Below are 13,174 nucleotides of genomic sequence, written 5' to 3'. Positions count from 1 at the left end.
ATATATGGTAATGATTACAACCTTTTAGAGAACCACATTTATTTAGTTATTTTGTTTTAGCTGTTGCGGGTTGAGGTTGGTCATAGATAATAGAGGAATAAACAGGTCTTATATTATGAGCTCCACAAACTAGTAAGACTCTTCAAACTTCAGCCATGACTTCCAGGGCAGTTTAAGGGTAGGTTCATACAATCCTCCCATGTATCTGTATATACCTCCTAGCTGTTCTGCAGGCTGGATAACATATTTGTAGCCTGCCTGACTCATTGTAGACAGGCCACCACTCATTTGAATGTCCATGTTCTTGTTCAGCTGACTTTACATTAGGGCTGTGACAACTAGGACAGTCAATGAGAATGCACTGTGTTGTGATTGGCCAGTCCCAGAGAGTGGGCGTCACCCGGCAGAGCACAGCTGGACCCTGAGATGGAGCATCTGGAGAGGGGCCGGCTCAGTGTGCAGGGCTCATTGGCTGAGGCTGGGGGCGCCCGCTGCCTGCAATAAAGTGAATGGCACCAGTGAATGGGAGCTAGTCGCCTGGAATCTCTGCTCTGCATGTGAGATACAAGCTCAGCCAGGACCAGGGAGCCCGGGGAAGCAGGGGAGGACTTAACTATCCCCAAGCAGTCTGCTCTGTCAGCCCAGGACTCTGATCAGCAGGGATTACACCAGGGAATCTGCAGCACTGCCATGTAAGTCACTATACACACGTGCTCCTATGTATGAAACAACGCAAAGCTCCTGTGTGTGTCATATACTGCACTGCATATGTATATAGTCATCATATGTAATCGTGCATTGAGATTGTATACACACACTTACTAAAGAACTCTCAAGAACATATGGACACGTGTTCTAACTAGAACTTATATGTCCCTCTATATGCATAGCTTATTAATGTATATCAGTCTAGTTATATTCTGTAATATCTATCTATCTATCTATCTATCTATCTATCTAATGTTCACATATGTTTCTGCATCAATCTCTCTCTCTCTATCCATCTGTCTACTAGCTATCTCTGTTGAACTGGCCTGACAGACATGTGGGGTTATTATGAGAACTACATAACAGGATTATAAATGTGTTTTAATATTACTATTAACCAATAGTTCTCCGGTTATTATCCCAGACGTCTCTTAGGGGTGCACTGAGGGGTCTCTGGGCTGTGACTATGATGTAGCAGAGCTGTGTCTGTAGACAGCTGCAGGAGGGATGAGATTTATAGAAAGATCTGGCTCTTGTTTACTCTACAAGTGAACAATTCTTGGACTGCACAGAAAACTGTTTATGTGGGAACTGGTTTAGGAACAAGGCAGAAAACCCTCTGAATGCAGAATATAATAAGCAGAACAACCTTCAGAAACTGTGCAGGCTTCTATATAAGAGTCAATGGAGCAAAGTGTCAGAATAAATTTTACCGTATATATAAGGAATTATCAAAATTATAGGACAATTCATGGGAAATATTATCAGGAATATAACGAATGCTATCACATAGATAGTGGGAGCAGATAAGAATAAATATATACGGGACAAAGTAGGATTCCTGTTGTGTGATAGAAGTAAGTTTGCTGAGACAATGTGATGGATCTAGGAGTTAGCTCCCTCTGCTATATGTCTGCTCTCCTGTACATTTTCTGGTTATTAGAGATGTGTTTACAATACTTGGTATAACAGCTGCAGTATTGAAAGATATCCCGGCAGCTGCTGTGGTGACATGCCAGGAGAGCTGAGAACTCCGGAGCCAGAGCCGCCTATATTAGTCTATATGTGCTAGATATATGTGTGTATATGTACTGGATATATGTATGTACTGAGATATATGTGTGTATATGTACGAGATATATGTGTGTATATGTGCTAGATATATGTGTGTATATGTGCTAGATATATGTGTGTATGCACTGAGATATGTGTGTATATGTACTAGATATATGTATATGAACTGATATATGTGTGTGTGTATGCACTAACTGAGATGTATGCATTAGATATATGTGTGTATGTACTAGATATGTGTGTATACTATACACAGCACATACACGTGCAGGCCTGCTGCTACAAATATAGGAATGCGCTGGTATACCAAGAGAGAAGTAAATATTTTATTATAAATTGTAGATAAGTGTATGTTTGGTATAGAAGTCACTTATCACTCCAACTTTATCCTCTATAGTTTCTATGTTCGTACATAAACATCTAAGTAGATCGAAATAGATTATTATACACAAGAAACAATGTTTACACTGTACAATCTATATTAAATAGACATTAATGAAGTAGATAAATAAGCGATAAATAAAAAGATAACAGATTTAGAAATTAGATATATAGATAATATATCGTGTAGACAGATATTAGATAGATAGATAGATAGATAGATAGATAGATAGATAGATAGATATTCCAAATACTTGCCGGCCCTGGGGAACAGACGGAAGAACCTACTAATAATTCAAGGAATTCCTTGGACAGAGTGCTAAATAGGATATTTTGATATATAGCAATGAGATAAATGAATATGTGTAGAATATATATATATATATATATATATATATATATATATATATCAGATTGTGAGAGGAATAGCTAGGAATAGGATAGATTTAATAGATAGATAGATAGATAGATAGATAGATATAGTAAACCTCAAGGGATAGATACTTGTGACAATGTGTCTATACGTTATATATATGGATAGACATGTAACAAATCGAATGCTAATGTATATATATATATATATATATATATATATATATATATATATATATATATATATAATGCCTGTTCTGCTGCTTTCTGATATATATATATGTTGCAATCCAGCTTGTACCAGGTCTTTGGCTGCTCTGCAGCTGTAAGTCTGGGGGCTCCCTTGGGATGTAAGGCAGAGAAGTGCTGCTTTGGGGTTAGTATTGTATGTACACGGTTATGGGATAGGGCACACCTGTCACCCAGAAGCCCCTTGGACGATTTATGAATGCTCCAGGAAGGAAATGCTGGTAAAATTTACTCTGAGATTTTCATGATTTAACAGGAACCAGACTGTAGCCTGGGATTACCACCCATGGATAGCAGGCAGGAGATTGTACTATTACAGTACTATACTTACAGGCCCCTGTTCTCAGACATCAGTCACTAGGGCCATCCATAATATATAGTCACTCCATCATGTCCACTTATTTCTTATATTAAGGTCTACAAGCTGTGTGGTCCAGTAGAGACAGTGTTAATCCTTGTAAGGTGTCTGCAGGGTCATCTCTAGCTGCCATAAATCTCCTCTGTTATTATTACACTTTTCAGTGGCTTCCGGTCCTCTTATCATTCAAGGTATATTATTGTATGTATAACTATATCTATGTCTATATCTGTATTATTATATGCATAACTATATCTATATCGCTATTATTGTATGCATAACTATATCTATTTCTAGATCTCTAATTATCTCACTGTATATAGATAGATTTTATATATATATATAATATATATATATATATATATATATATATATATATATATATATATATATATATATATATATATACACACACCTTGGAGCTGGCATTACCATGTGTAGTATAATGTAGACCCCAAATCTTCTACACTTCTGTTTATTTACTACCTGCGATATGATGCAATTTTATTTAATTGCAAGTATATATTGTTTGTAACTTGCTTGCCAGATTTCTCAGCCGACATAATTCGATTGTCTCAAGTAGTCTGATTTTTTTGTAGCTCTAATTGTAACCCCTGATCCACTTAAAGGCTGCCATGTACTAGATCCTCTTCATTACTTGGAACAATTTACATGAGCAATACACAATTCCACCTAGACATTCCTTCTAATACCCATATAGCAAAATCTGATCTTCATGTGTCTGTGCATCCAGAGCTGCGATCCGTCTACAGACATCTGATCGTATAGAGGACTGGCAGTTCTAGATACATTAGTAATAATGGACAGGTCATATAATAGAAAGTTGTCTGCATGGAACAAAGGTTGCGATGTGCTGAGAGTTCAGCTCTGGTCACCAGGAGAAGTGACAGCTGCAGGTGCCTCACACCCGGGGCCCCCGGGGCTCATGGAAAAAACGCGCAAACATTATCCACACTGCCAGCTAGAACTGTGCGACCTGGCAAGCTGATCTCTGCTGTCCGATTGTTAGCTCCTGGTCTGCAGTCACAGGACACAAGAATTATACAGGAATAATGTAACTAGTACATAAAAATCAGATATTAGTCACTGACAAAACACAATGTCTCCAGCGACTACAGATATCAATCTCCGTAGTCGGCGCAGATCAAATGATAACAATGCTATAAAAAATAACTACACAAGTGATGTATTAACTGATAATATATTACAATGAGTGATAATACTAATCATCAGATCCCTGGAAATAAAAACACAACTGTGGACAAAACTGATGATAATGATATTGTATGGAGACCCGACATCTACAATAGCAATACACAGTGTATATGGTATAGTATACAGCCCCGACTCCTACATTGGGAATATACAGTGTATATAATACTGTATACAGACCTGACTCCTACATTAGCCATAGACAGTGTATATGATATTGTATGGAGACCCGACATCTACTTTAGCTATACACAGTGTATATGATATTGTATACAGACCCGACTCCTATATTGGCCATACACAGCGTATATGATATTGTATACAGACCCGACTCCTATATTGGCCATGCACAGCGTATATGATATTGTATGGAGACCCGACATCTACTTTAGCTATACACAGTGTATATGATATTGTATACAGACCCGACTCCTATATTGGCCATACACAGCGTATATGATATTGTATGGAGACCTGACATCTACTGTACATTAGCAATACACAGTGCATATGGTATCGTATACATGAATGGAAACCTAGTGACAATGCAGTGAGTATTGGAGTACTAGTGTGAGAATTACATTAATGACACAGGGCTGATCCGGGGTGAGAAGGCAGAGAGGATTTTATAGCTGATCCCAAAAGATGTTAATAGGATCGTGTTGCAGAAGGTGGCAGTGGGGTTATGTATTTGGAAATAGATACAGCTGTGTATCATACAACATAACAGGCCATGCCTTCTTCAATGTAGTTGTTATAAGGGGGTTACATTTGTAGGCAGTATACTATAATATGTTTACATTTGTAGACATTATACTATAATATCAGGTTTACATGTGTAGACAGTATACTATAATATCAGGTTTACACTTGTAGACAGTATACTATAATATGTTTACACTTGTAGACAGTATACTATAATATCAGGTTTACATTTGTAGACAGTATACTATAATATGTTTACATTTGTAGACAGTATACCATAATATCAGGTTTACAGTTGTAGACAGTATACTATAATATCAGGTTTACAGTTGTAGACAGTATAGCATTGCCTTAGATACATAAGAAAAGATTTATAGTTCTGTGTGGCAAACATTGCAATAGGATATATTATGACAGGTTTATGTTTGTGTGGATGGTATAATATTGTAGCAGATTGTAATATAACTAGATATGTGTTACTGCACTGTAATATATTGTATTACATAAGTTTTATACAACATGTCTGTGTATACCTCAGTGGGGTTTGACAGCACTACACTAGGTTGTATAACATGCTTTCTATTTGTATATACAGCGTAGTAGCTTCTGTATATATGTAATTGTCTTACTTATGTGTGCAGGATATAACATTGTATTGAAACATATTAGCTTTCACCACTACTCTAGGTCGTGTAACGTCTGTATTTGTGTGGATATAACACTGGATTATATAGATGTCTTATGTTATGGTATAACATTGCACTAGATACTATTGTGACAGTCACTTTTGCATATAGCATATCAATACATAACACGTTATTTGTTGGTATGATATATAATACTACAATAGATATGATTAAAGCCGGTTTATATTTGTCTGTAACACTGCAGTCGATAATACAATAATATTTCATGTGTGTGCATCGTGCGTAAAATAGGAATGGAAGGCGCACTGTGTGCATGGCATCAACAACAAAAGTTTTATATTCGTGTGGTATATTGAACTCTTCATTATTATAAGTTGTATCATAAAAAATATTGCACCACAAGCCAGTAAAATCACTAGAGTGTGTGTAAAGCCTAGAACTATTATAACAGGTTAATACTTAGTTACTTTTATAATAAATGTATATTTTTGTCAATGGTATTTACACTTAGTTCAGAAACTTTAATGGTCTGTTCCTATGTATGTATTTTGCATAACAATGTCTTGGATTTTTTGATACTAATGTGTGAGTAACACTGCACTTAATATTGTTGGAACAGTTTTATATCTATGTTGATAGTGTACAAATACGTATGACAATATTAGTGTGTGGTCTGATACTAGAGTTGATACAGGTTCTTATTTGGGATTAATACAACACTGGATTCTATTTTATCAGGTTTATATTGTATTTATGTGTATGCAAAAGTAAGACATTGAAGTATTATATCAAGGTTATTCTTCTATGTATGAAATAGCAGCACACTGAATACTATTCTAACTGGATTATATATCTGTATGAAGAAGTAACACACTAAATGCTGCTTTACCAGATTGATACTTCTATGTATTAAGCAAGAACACACTAGATATTATTATAACAGGATTAAATTTGTATCTATTATATTATTATATTAAGTTCATACCTCTATGTATGAAATAACACACTGAATATTATAGATGATATCAGAATTATATTTGTGTGTATAAAGCAGTAATATACTGAATACTACTATATCAGATTTATATGTCTATATATGAAGTAACAGCACACTATGTGGTATTATATTAGGCTTATATTTGTCTCTATAATGATGTAGTATATTAGATACTCTTGTATCAGAGTTATATTTGTGTGCATGAAGAGGTAACACACTAAATACTAAAATATTATATTTCTGAATACTATAATATACTTCTATGTATGAAGTAATATCACACTGGACACTATAATTTTTATTTATTTATATAAAGTAATATACTGCATACTACTAGATCAGGTTCGGATTTATAGTAAAATGCATTGGGTATAAAAGTTTCCTACTAAGGCATTGAATATAATTGTATCAAGGTTATCAATATGTATAGAAAGTAATATTATACTGAGTAATATTCTATAAGAAGTACTAATATCCTGAATACTATTGTATGTGTATGACATTATACAGGAGCTTACTAGATGACACTATTCTATATAAAGTAATAATACCCTGGACAGTATCACTGTATATCAGGTTTATATTCATATGTATGAGGTAATAGCTCACTGGATACTTGTATAACAGCTTTATATTCTATATTATATGAAGCTAAAATAATATGTCTGTATATCAGGTTATTAATACCATGGCAGGTTTATATAATATAAAGAGGTTTATTTTGTGTATACAGTACAACAATGTAATATATAGATTTATACTTGTGTATAGTATGTGGTATTCCATTAGATGCCATATGTGTGTATGGTGTAGCACTCCATTGAACACACTAATTTAATAGACTTTCATCTGTTTGTATGGATCAATATCACAGTTAATATATTTATAACAGATATAACTTATGTGTATCATATCACACTGCACTGGATACTATGGAACTATATATCATTTAATAATGGACTGCATTACTTGGCACATGTATATAGTAAACTATATTCTTGTCTACATCACTGAATATGATGCTATATAGAATAGAAGAAATGTAATCTTTTTGCTGGAATTGTTAATCCATTCTTGTTCTAGACATGCCAGTTATTGTCTTATGTACGTCATATTTTATTTGATATAATGTTTATTTAGATGTGGAATCCTACGTCAGTGTTATCTTATGTTACTTATAGTCTTCTTGACCATCTTTTCCCTGCTCTGTAAATGGAGACCCATATAGTGTAACATGTATGTAATAACTTGTCAGCACCAGACAATCTACATTAGATCATAGAAGTTCCTTGGAAATGGAAAGCTTGGTAGTCACAGGATTGCTTATGGGTTGACCTTCCTACCCATGAACATGTGTAATGAGTGATCCTCTCACAAATTAAGACTGGGCTACATGTGTATTCTCTATTACCATTGTATTATAGTATAACACATATGTATCTGTAATCTTATACCGTCCCTTTAAGACTGATACAATTATCTTGGCAATGTTCTGGCATTAAAAAACATAGGAATGATCACTTTACTTATTAATGTAGAGTGATTTTCATCAAAGTGAATATAGCACCATATATTTTTTAATACAAAAACAATTAAATCAGATATTGACTTCTTTTTTTTTTTTCTATTTTTTTTACCTCCGGACTGTAATTTGTATTTATTTTTTTTTTAAATTCTATTTTCTGCACATGATAATGGGAGAGGTTGGGCGGCCATCTTGCCTGAGCTGCTGTTAACAGCATCAGAGATATGTTTTACTGTAGCCACATGGAGTTTAGGACCCTGTATACTGGAGATATTCATTGACTTCTGTGAGAGAGTGTTGTGTTCTTGCTATGTTGAAGAATAAGAATTGTGACCATCAGAGATCTGTGAAAACAGACAACAACAGGACATGTCCAATTTTTCATGGATTGTTAAGACTAGTGCTTTGTGTTGTAGTGTAAATGGTTTTTGTGCTTTGGTACAAGATGAACTAAACTTATTAACTGACTAGAGTGTTAATAATTCTGGTGCACCATGGGAGGCGCCATATGTCAAAAATTAAGTCTACGCCAGTCAGGCACTGACATAGATTTTTGGTAACACTAATACCAGTTTTCTAAAAGGCCTAGGCCCTGGTCTGCCTGTAGTCCAGTCCTGCTTCACCCATTGAGTGGGGTGTAAATAGGAAAAATTATACTTTATGCACTAAAGCCAGCCGTGCTGTACAGATATTGTCAGATTTTTGTATGAATGAGGTCTTAAGCTTAGTGGCCAGTGTGAAAACTACAAGATTGCAGAATCTTTTCAAAACATAGATTGAAACGCAAATTGAAAAAAAAAAAAAAAAGCAGTAAAAACAATTTAAAAAATCTTTACCATAAAAACTTGAATAGCCGTTAGGTGTATGCTATCTATCTACTAGAGAACAGCTGAAAATACGGATTTACATAGGGGTAAAGCCATATTGGGGGTACATTGGGAGCCACAACATAAGAAGACACCAGTATCATCCATAGCATATGATTAGTGGATGATTAGTACCATAGGGCTGCTGGAGAGTAAGACCCATAGAAGTGAGTGGTTCGCCTATCACATAAGTGCATTGGCACGTCATTCACATAGAGGAGGCATGGCTGTGTGCATAAATGGGCAACCCTATTAAGTCCCATTGTAACCAGTCAGTGCTTTCAAGTATGAAAATATCTTTAACATAAAGTAGATCTAAATGGAGAGGCAGTGTGTGAAAAATTGAGTATGCCCATACAGCTTCCATTGGCGTTTAGAGGGTAATTAGCAGCCAGGTGCTGCTAATCAAATGCCCATGATTAACTGATCATTGGCAAGCGTGACTACCTCTGCATATGTTTTGGCAGTTTACTGGTCTGGAACATCCAGGCATGTGTTAACAATGCCAAGGAAGAAGCAATTGCTGATGCCCATAAATCTGGTAAAGCTTATAAGATCGTCTGAAAACAAATTGAAGTCCAATATTTTACAGTGAGAGAAATATTTTTCAAAAATTGAAAACACTGACAATCTTCTCAGGAGTGGACATACCTGCAAATTCACCAGAAGGTCAAACCTTGCAACACACAGAGATGTTGCGAAAATCCCCCCTAAGAGCTACATTCTACATGTTAAATGTTCAAGTTCATGTTCATGGTAGTACAATTAGAAAAAGACTGAAGTAATATGGCTTGTTTAGAAGGCTTACCAGGAGAAAGCCTCTTCAACCTCTTAAAGAGGTTGACTGGCAAAATAAATATTTTTAAAATAGGTTAGGGGGAGGTAGAAACAAAAAAAAAAATCATACTCGCCTTTCCCTGGTGTCCGGCTGTGACATCACAGATCCCTTCCCTGGGACATCAGAGGTAGTCACGTGTCCTTCGATAAGGCTGCTGATTGGTTTCAATGGTCACATGCAGCAGGGACTTCCATTGGAAGACCGCAATGGATCAGGAGGACTGTACCACGGTAGAAGACACCGGAGCACCAGGGAAAGGTGAGTATGATTTTGTTTTCATTGCCCTGGGCTGATTTAAAAAATATTTTTTTTGCCTGGACAACCCTTTTAAGTTTGCAAAGCTACATCTCAACAAACCATAAGACATTTGGAACAATGTCTTTTGGACAGATAAGAGAGGAGATGTTTGGCCATAATACACAACACTATTTTTGGGGAAACCAAATGCAGCCTATCAGCACAAGTATCTTATAGAAACGGTCAGGCATGGTGAAGATTTGGGCTTGTTTTGCACCCACATGACCAAGGCAGCTTGGAGTCATTGAGTCAACCATATACTCCTTTATATAGCTGTGTAGTCAAATGTGAGGCCATCTATCCAACAGCTAAAGTGTGGCTGAACACAGGGGTCATGCAACAAGAAAATCATCCCAAGCATATCTAAAAATCTACAACAGAATGGCTGAAAACAAAAAGGATCAAGGTGTTGCAATGGCTCAAAGTTCAGTCCTTGTCTCAAATGAAATGCTGTAGCAGGACCATAAAAAGTCTGTGTATAAACAAAAGCCGCAAGTCTCAATGAACTGAAGCATCTTAGTAAACAAGACTGGGCCAAAATTCCTTCAGAATGATGTCAGCGACTGATAAGATCCTACAGAAAACTATGACTTCAAGTTATTGCTGCTATTGATTCATGGGGTGCACTTAGTTTTTCCACACATGGTTTTTCCATTTGTCTTCATAGTTTTTGAATAAATAATGAAAACTGGAATCAGCTGTGTGTTGTTGTTCGTCAGATATGTAAAACCATAGAATTTAAAGATGGTGGAGTTTGTGTTCTCATGAGTGTATACTGGTGCATTGTCCTCATGTTGTGTTGGTTTGGTTAGTAACCTTTGACCTACCAACAAATTTGCATACAACAGGTCAACTCTAGAGATCTGCAAATTTGTAAAAAATAGATTTTGCAATAATTTTATAAATAATCCTTCACAAACAAATGATACTTTTGTTGTACATTCTCCAGTATTTCATGATACAGATGTGTAAGCATGTTGGAATGTGAACAGAGCTGGATTAACCATTGCATTAATATAGTGACAGGCCTGCAAAGTCAATGTCTTGTAAATGTCTCATCCTGCTGTAAATATAGGGCATTCCCAGGAAGTATAAAGTATATGTGAGGTACAACCTAGGAATTATAGCATCCATGAAGTCTCAAAGGGTTGTATGTTCTGTCTTGTGATACACTTGTATGTTAATGGTTACATCTATGTAGTTTTATGAGGTTTTAGTTTGCTAAATTAGGCTCCATTGACATCTATGCTGGGTGTACATCTGGCGCCTAGTCTGTCAGAAATCACTGACAAAAAAGGTCCTGGAAACCCAACTATTTCATCTGACGGTGTCAGGACAATAATGACGTGTACCCGACAGATCCCATTACAGTCTATTAGGTCCTATGAGTTGTCTGCCATTAGATACTGTTCTATGTTCTTCTGGTCCTCTGGTAGAAGCAGTACTTTTTTCTACGCATGTTTCGTGCAGAAACCGAACGGAAACTACACGGACCTCATTATAGTCTATGGGGTCCATGTGGTTTCCTTAGGTAACTGCTTTTTAATGCGCATAGGTTTCCATTCAGGGGGTCCCCAAGTGGACTCCCTGAATGGAAACCCAAATGCCGATGTGAACCGGGCCTTACTGGCATTTTCCCCTACCGTCAGTCTGCCAGGTTTGTTTAGAAACACTTTTTCCACAGTATCTACATAGTGATAACAATAGTGCCACTTATCATATCATCTGTTTACAGACATTAATATTTCTATAATAAAGTCATGTTGGCACAGCTTTACCTAACCTGAGAGCAAAAAGATCTGGCATGTAAAGTTCATTATGCCTGACCCTTCTTCCTCCATCATCTGGATATGTTTCTTTACGGCAGCATTCACACTGGAATCAGGTCGTCCGCTGATTTCAATCTTTGCTTTGAATTGCAATTGTTGAAAGCCTCAGGGAAACAATTCAATTTGTGCAGTTTTTTTTACATTATGCCAATACTGTACATTGCTAATCTCCTGTGACTATGCCATGTGTAGACCCAGCCTATGTAGGAATGATGTGTAATTCTAAATATATAGGCCTTAATATGGATTTGTTATCCTTTTGTAGCCAAAACTGTTTCTGGGTAGATTTTCTACAAGATCTTGCAGAGTGTCTGTGGGAATTTTGGCCATTTATCCAGAAGAGCATTTGTGAGGTTTGACAAGAGGTCCCGACAGTGGCTGGCTTACGGGATTCTACCCTGGCCCATAAAGGGTACAGCGGCTAGCTCATGGGGCTCTACCCTGGCCCATAAAGGGTGCAGCGGCTAGCTCATGAGGCTCTACCCTGGCCCATAAAGGGTACAGCGGCTAGCTCATGGGGCTCTACCCTGGCCCATAAGAGGCACAACGGCTGGCTCATAGGTCTTTACCAGTGCCCATAAAGGGCACTGTGGCTGGCTCATGGGGCTTCACTCTGGCCCGAACTGACTTGAGGCACAGTGGCTGGCTCATAGGGCTCTACCCTGGCTCATAAAGGGCACAGTGGCTGGCTCATGGGGCTCTACCCTGGCCTATAAAGGGCAAGATGGCTGGCTCATGGGGCTCTACCCTGGCCCATAACAAGAACAGTGGCTGGCTCATGGGGCTCCACTCCGACCCAAACTGACTTGAGGCACAGTGGTTGGTTCACGGGACTCCACCCTGACCCAGTCTGAGCTGAGGTGCAGCTGACACAGGTCAGTCAGGCATTCTTCTGGCAGTCACCAAACCCAAACTCGTCCATCAGACTGCCAAATGTGTTATTCGTCACTACAAGAATGTTTCCCCTGCTCTAGACTCCAGTAGTGCCATGCTTTCCACCACTCCATCCAACTCTTGGCATTGTGCTTGGTGTGGCAGCTGTTCAGCCATGCCAGGCTGTTGTTATCGAGTTAGCAGAGTGTTGGTGACTTTTAT

General features: G+C 37.2%; 1 protein-coding gene across 1 annotated transcript in view; it reads left to right on the top strand.

The window, feature by feature from the left end:
* Positions 1–524: 524 nt before the first annotated feature.
* LOC142183303 (pituitary homeobox 3) overlaps positions 525–13,174 on the top strand; it is a 54,022-nt gene continuing 41,372 nt past the window's right edge. The window contains exon 1 of the mRNA XM_075258335.1: positions 525–692. The gene's annotated coding sequence lies outside the window, so the exon portion shown is untranslated. The remainder of the gene's footprint in view (positions 693–13,174) is intronic.

This window comes from Leptodactylus fuscus, chromosome 10 (assembly GCF_031893055.1).
Source record: "Leptodactylus fuscus isolate aLepFus1 chromosome 10, aLepFus1.hap2, whole genome shotgun sequence".
NCBI classification, from domain to species: Eukaryota; Metazoa; Chordata; class Amphibia; order Anura; family Leptodactylidae; genus Leptodactylus; species Leptodactylus fuscus.
Note: the sequence above shows the minus strand (reverse complement) of the source record. Positions and strands in the feature narration are given on the sequence as shown.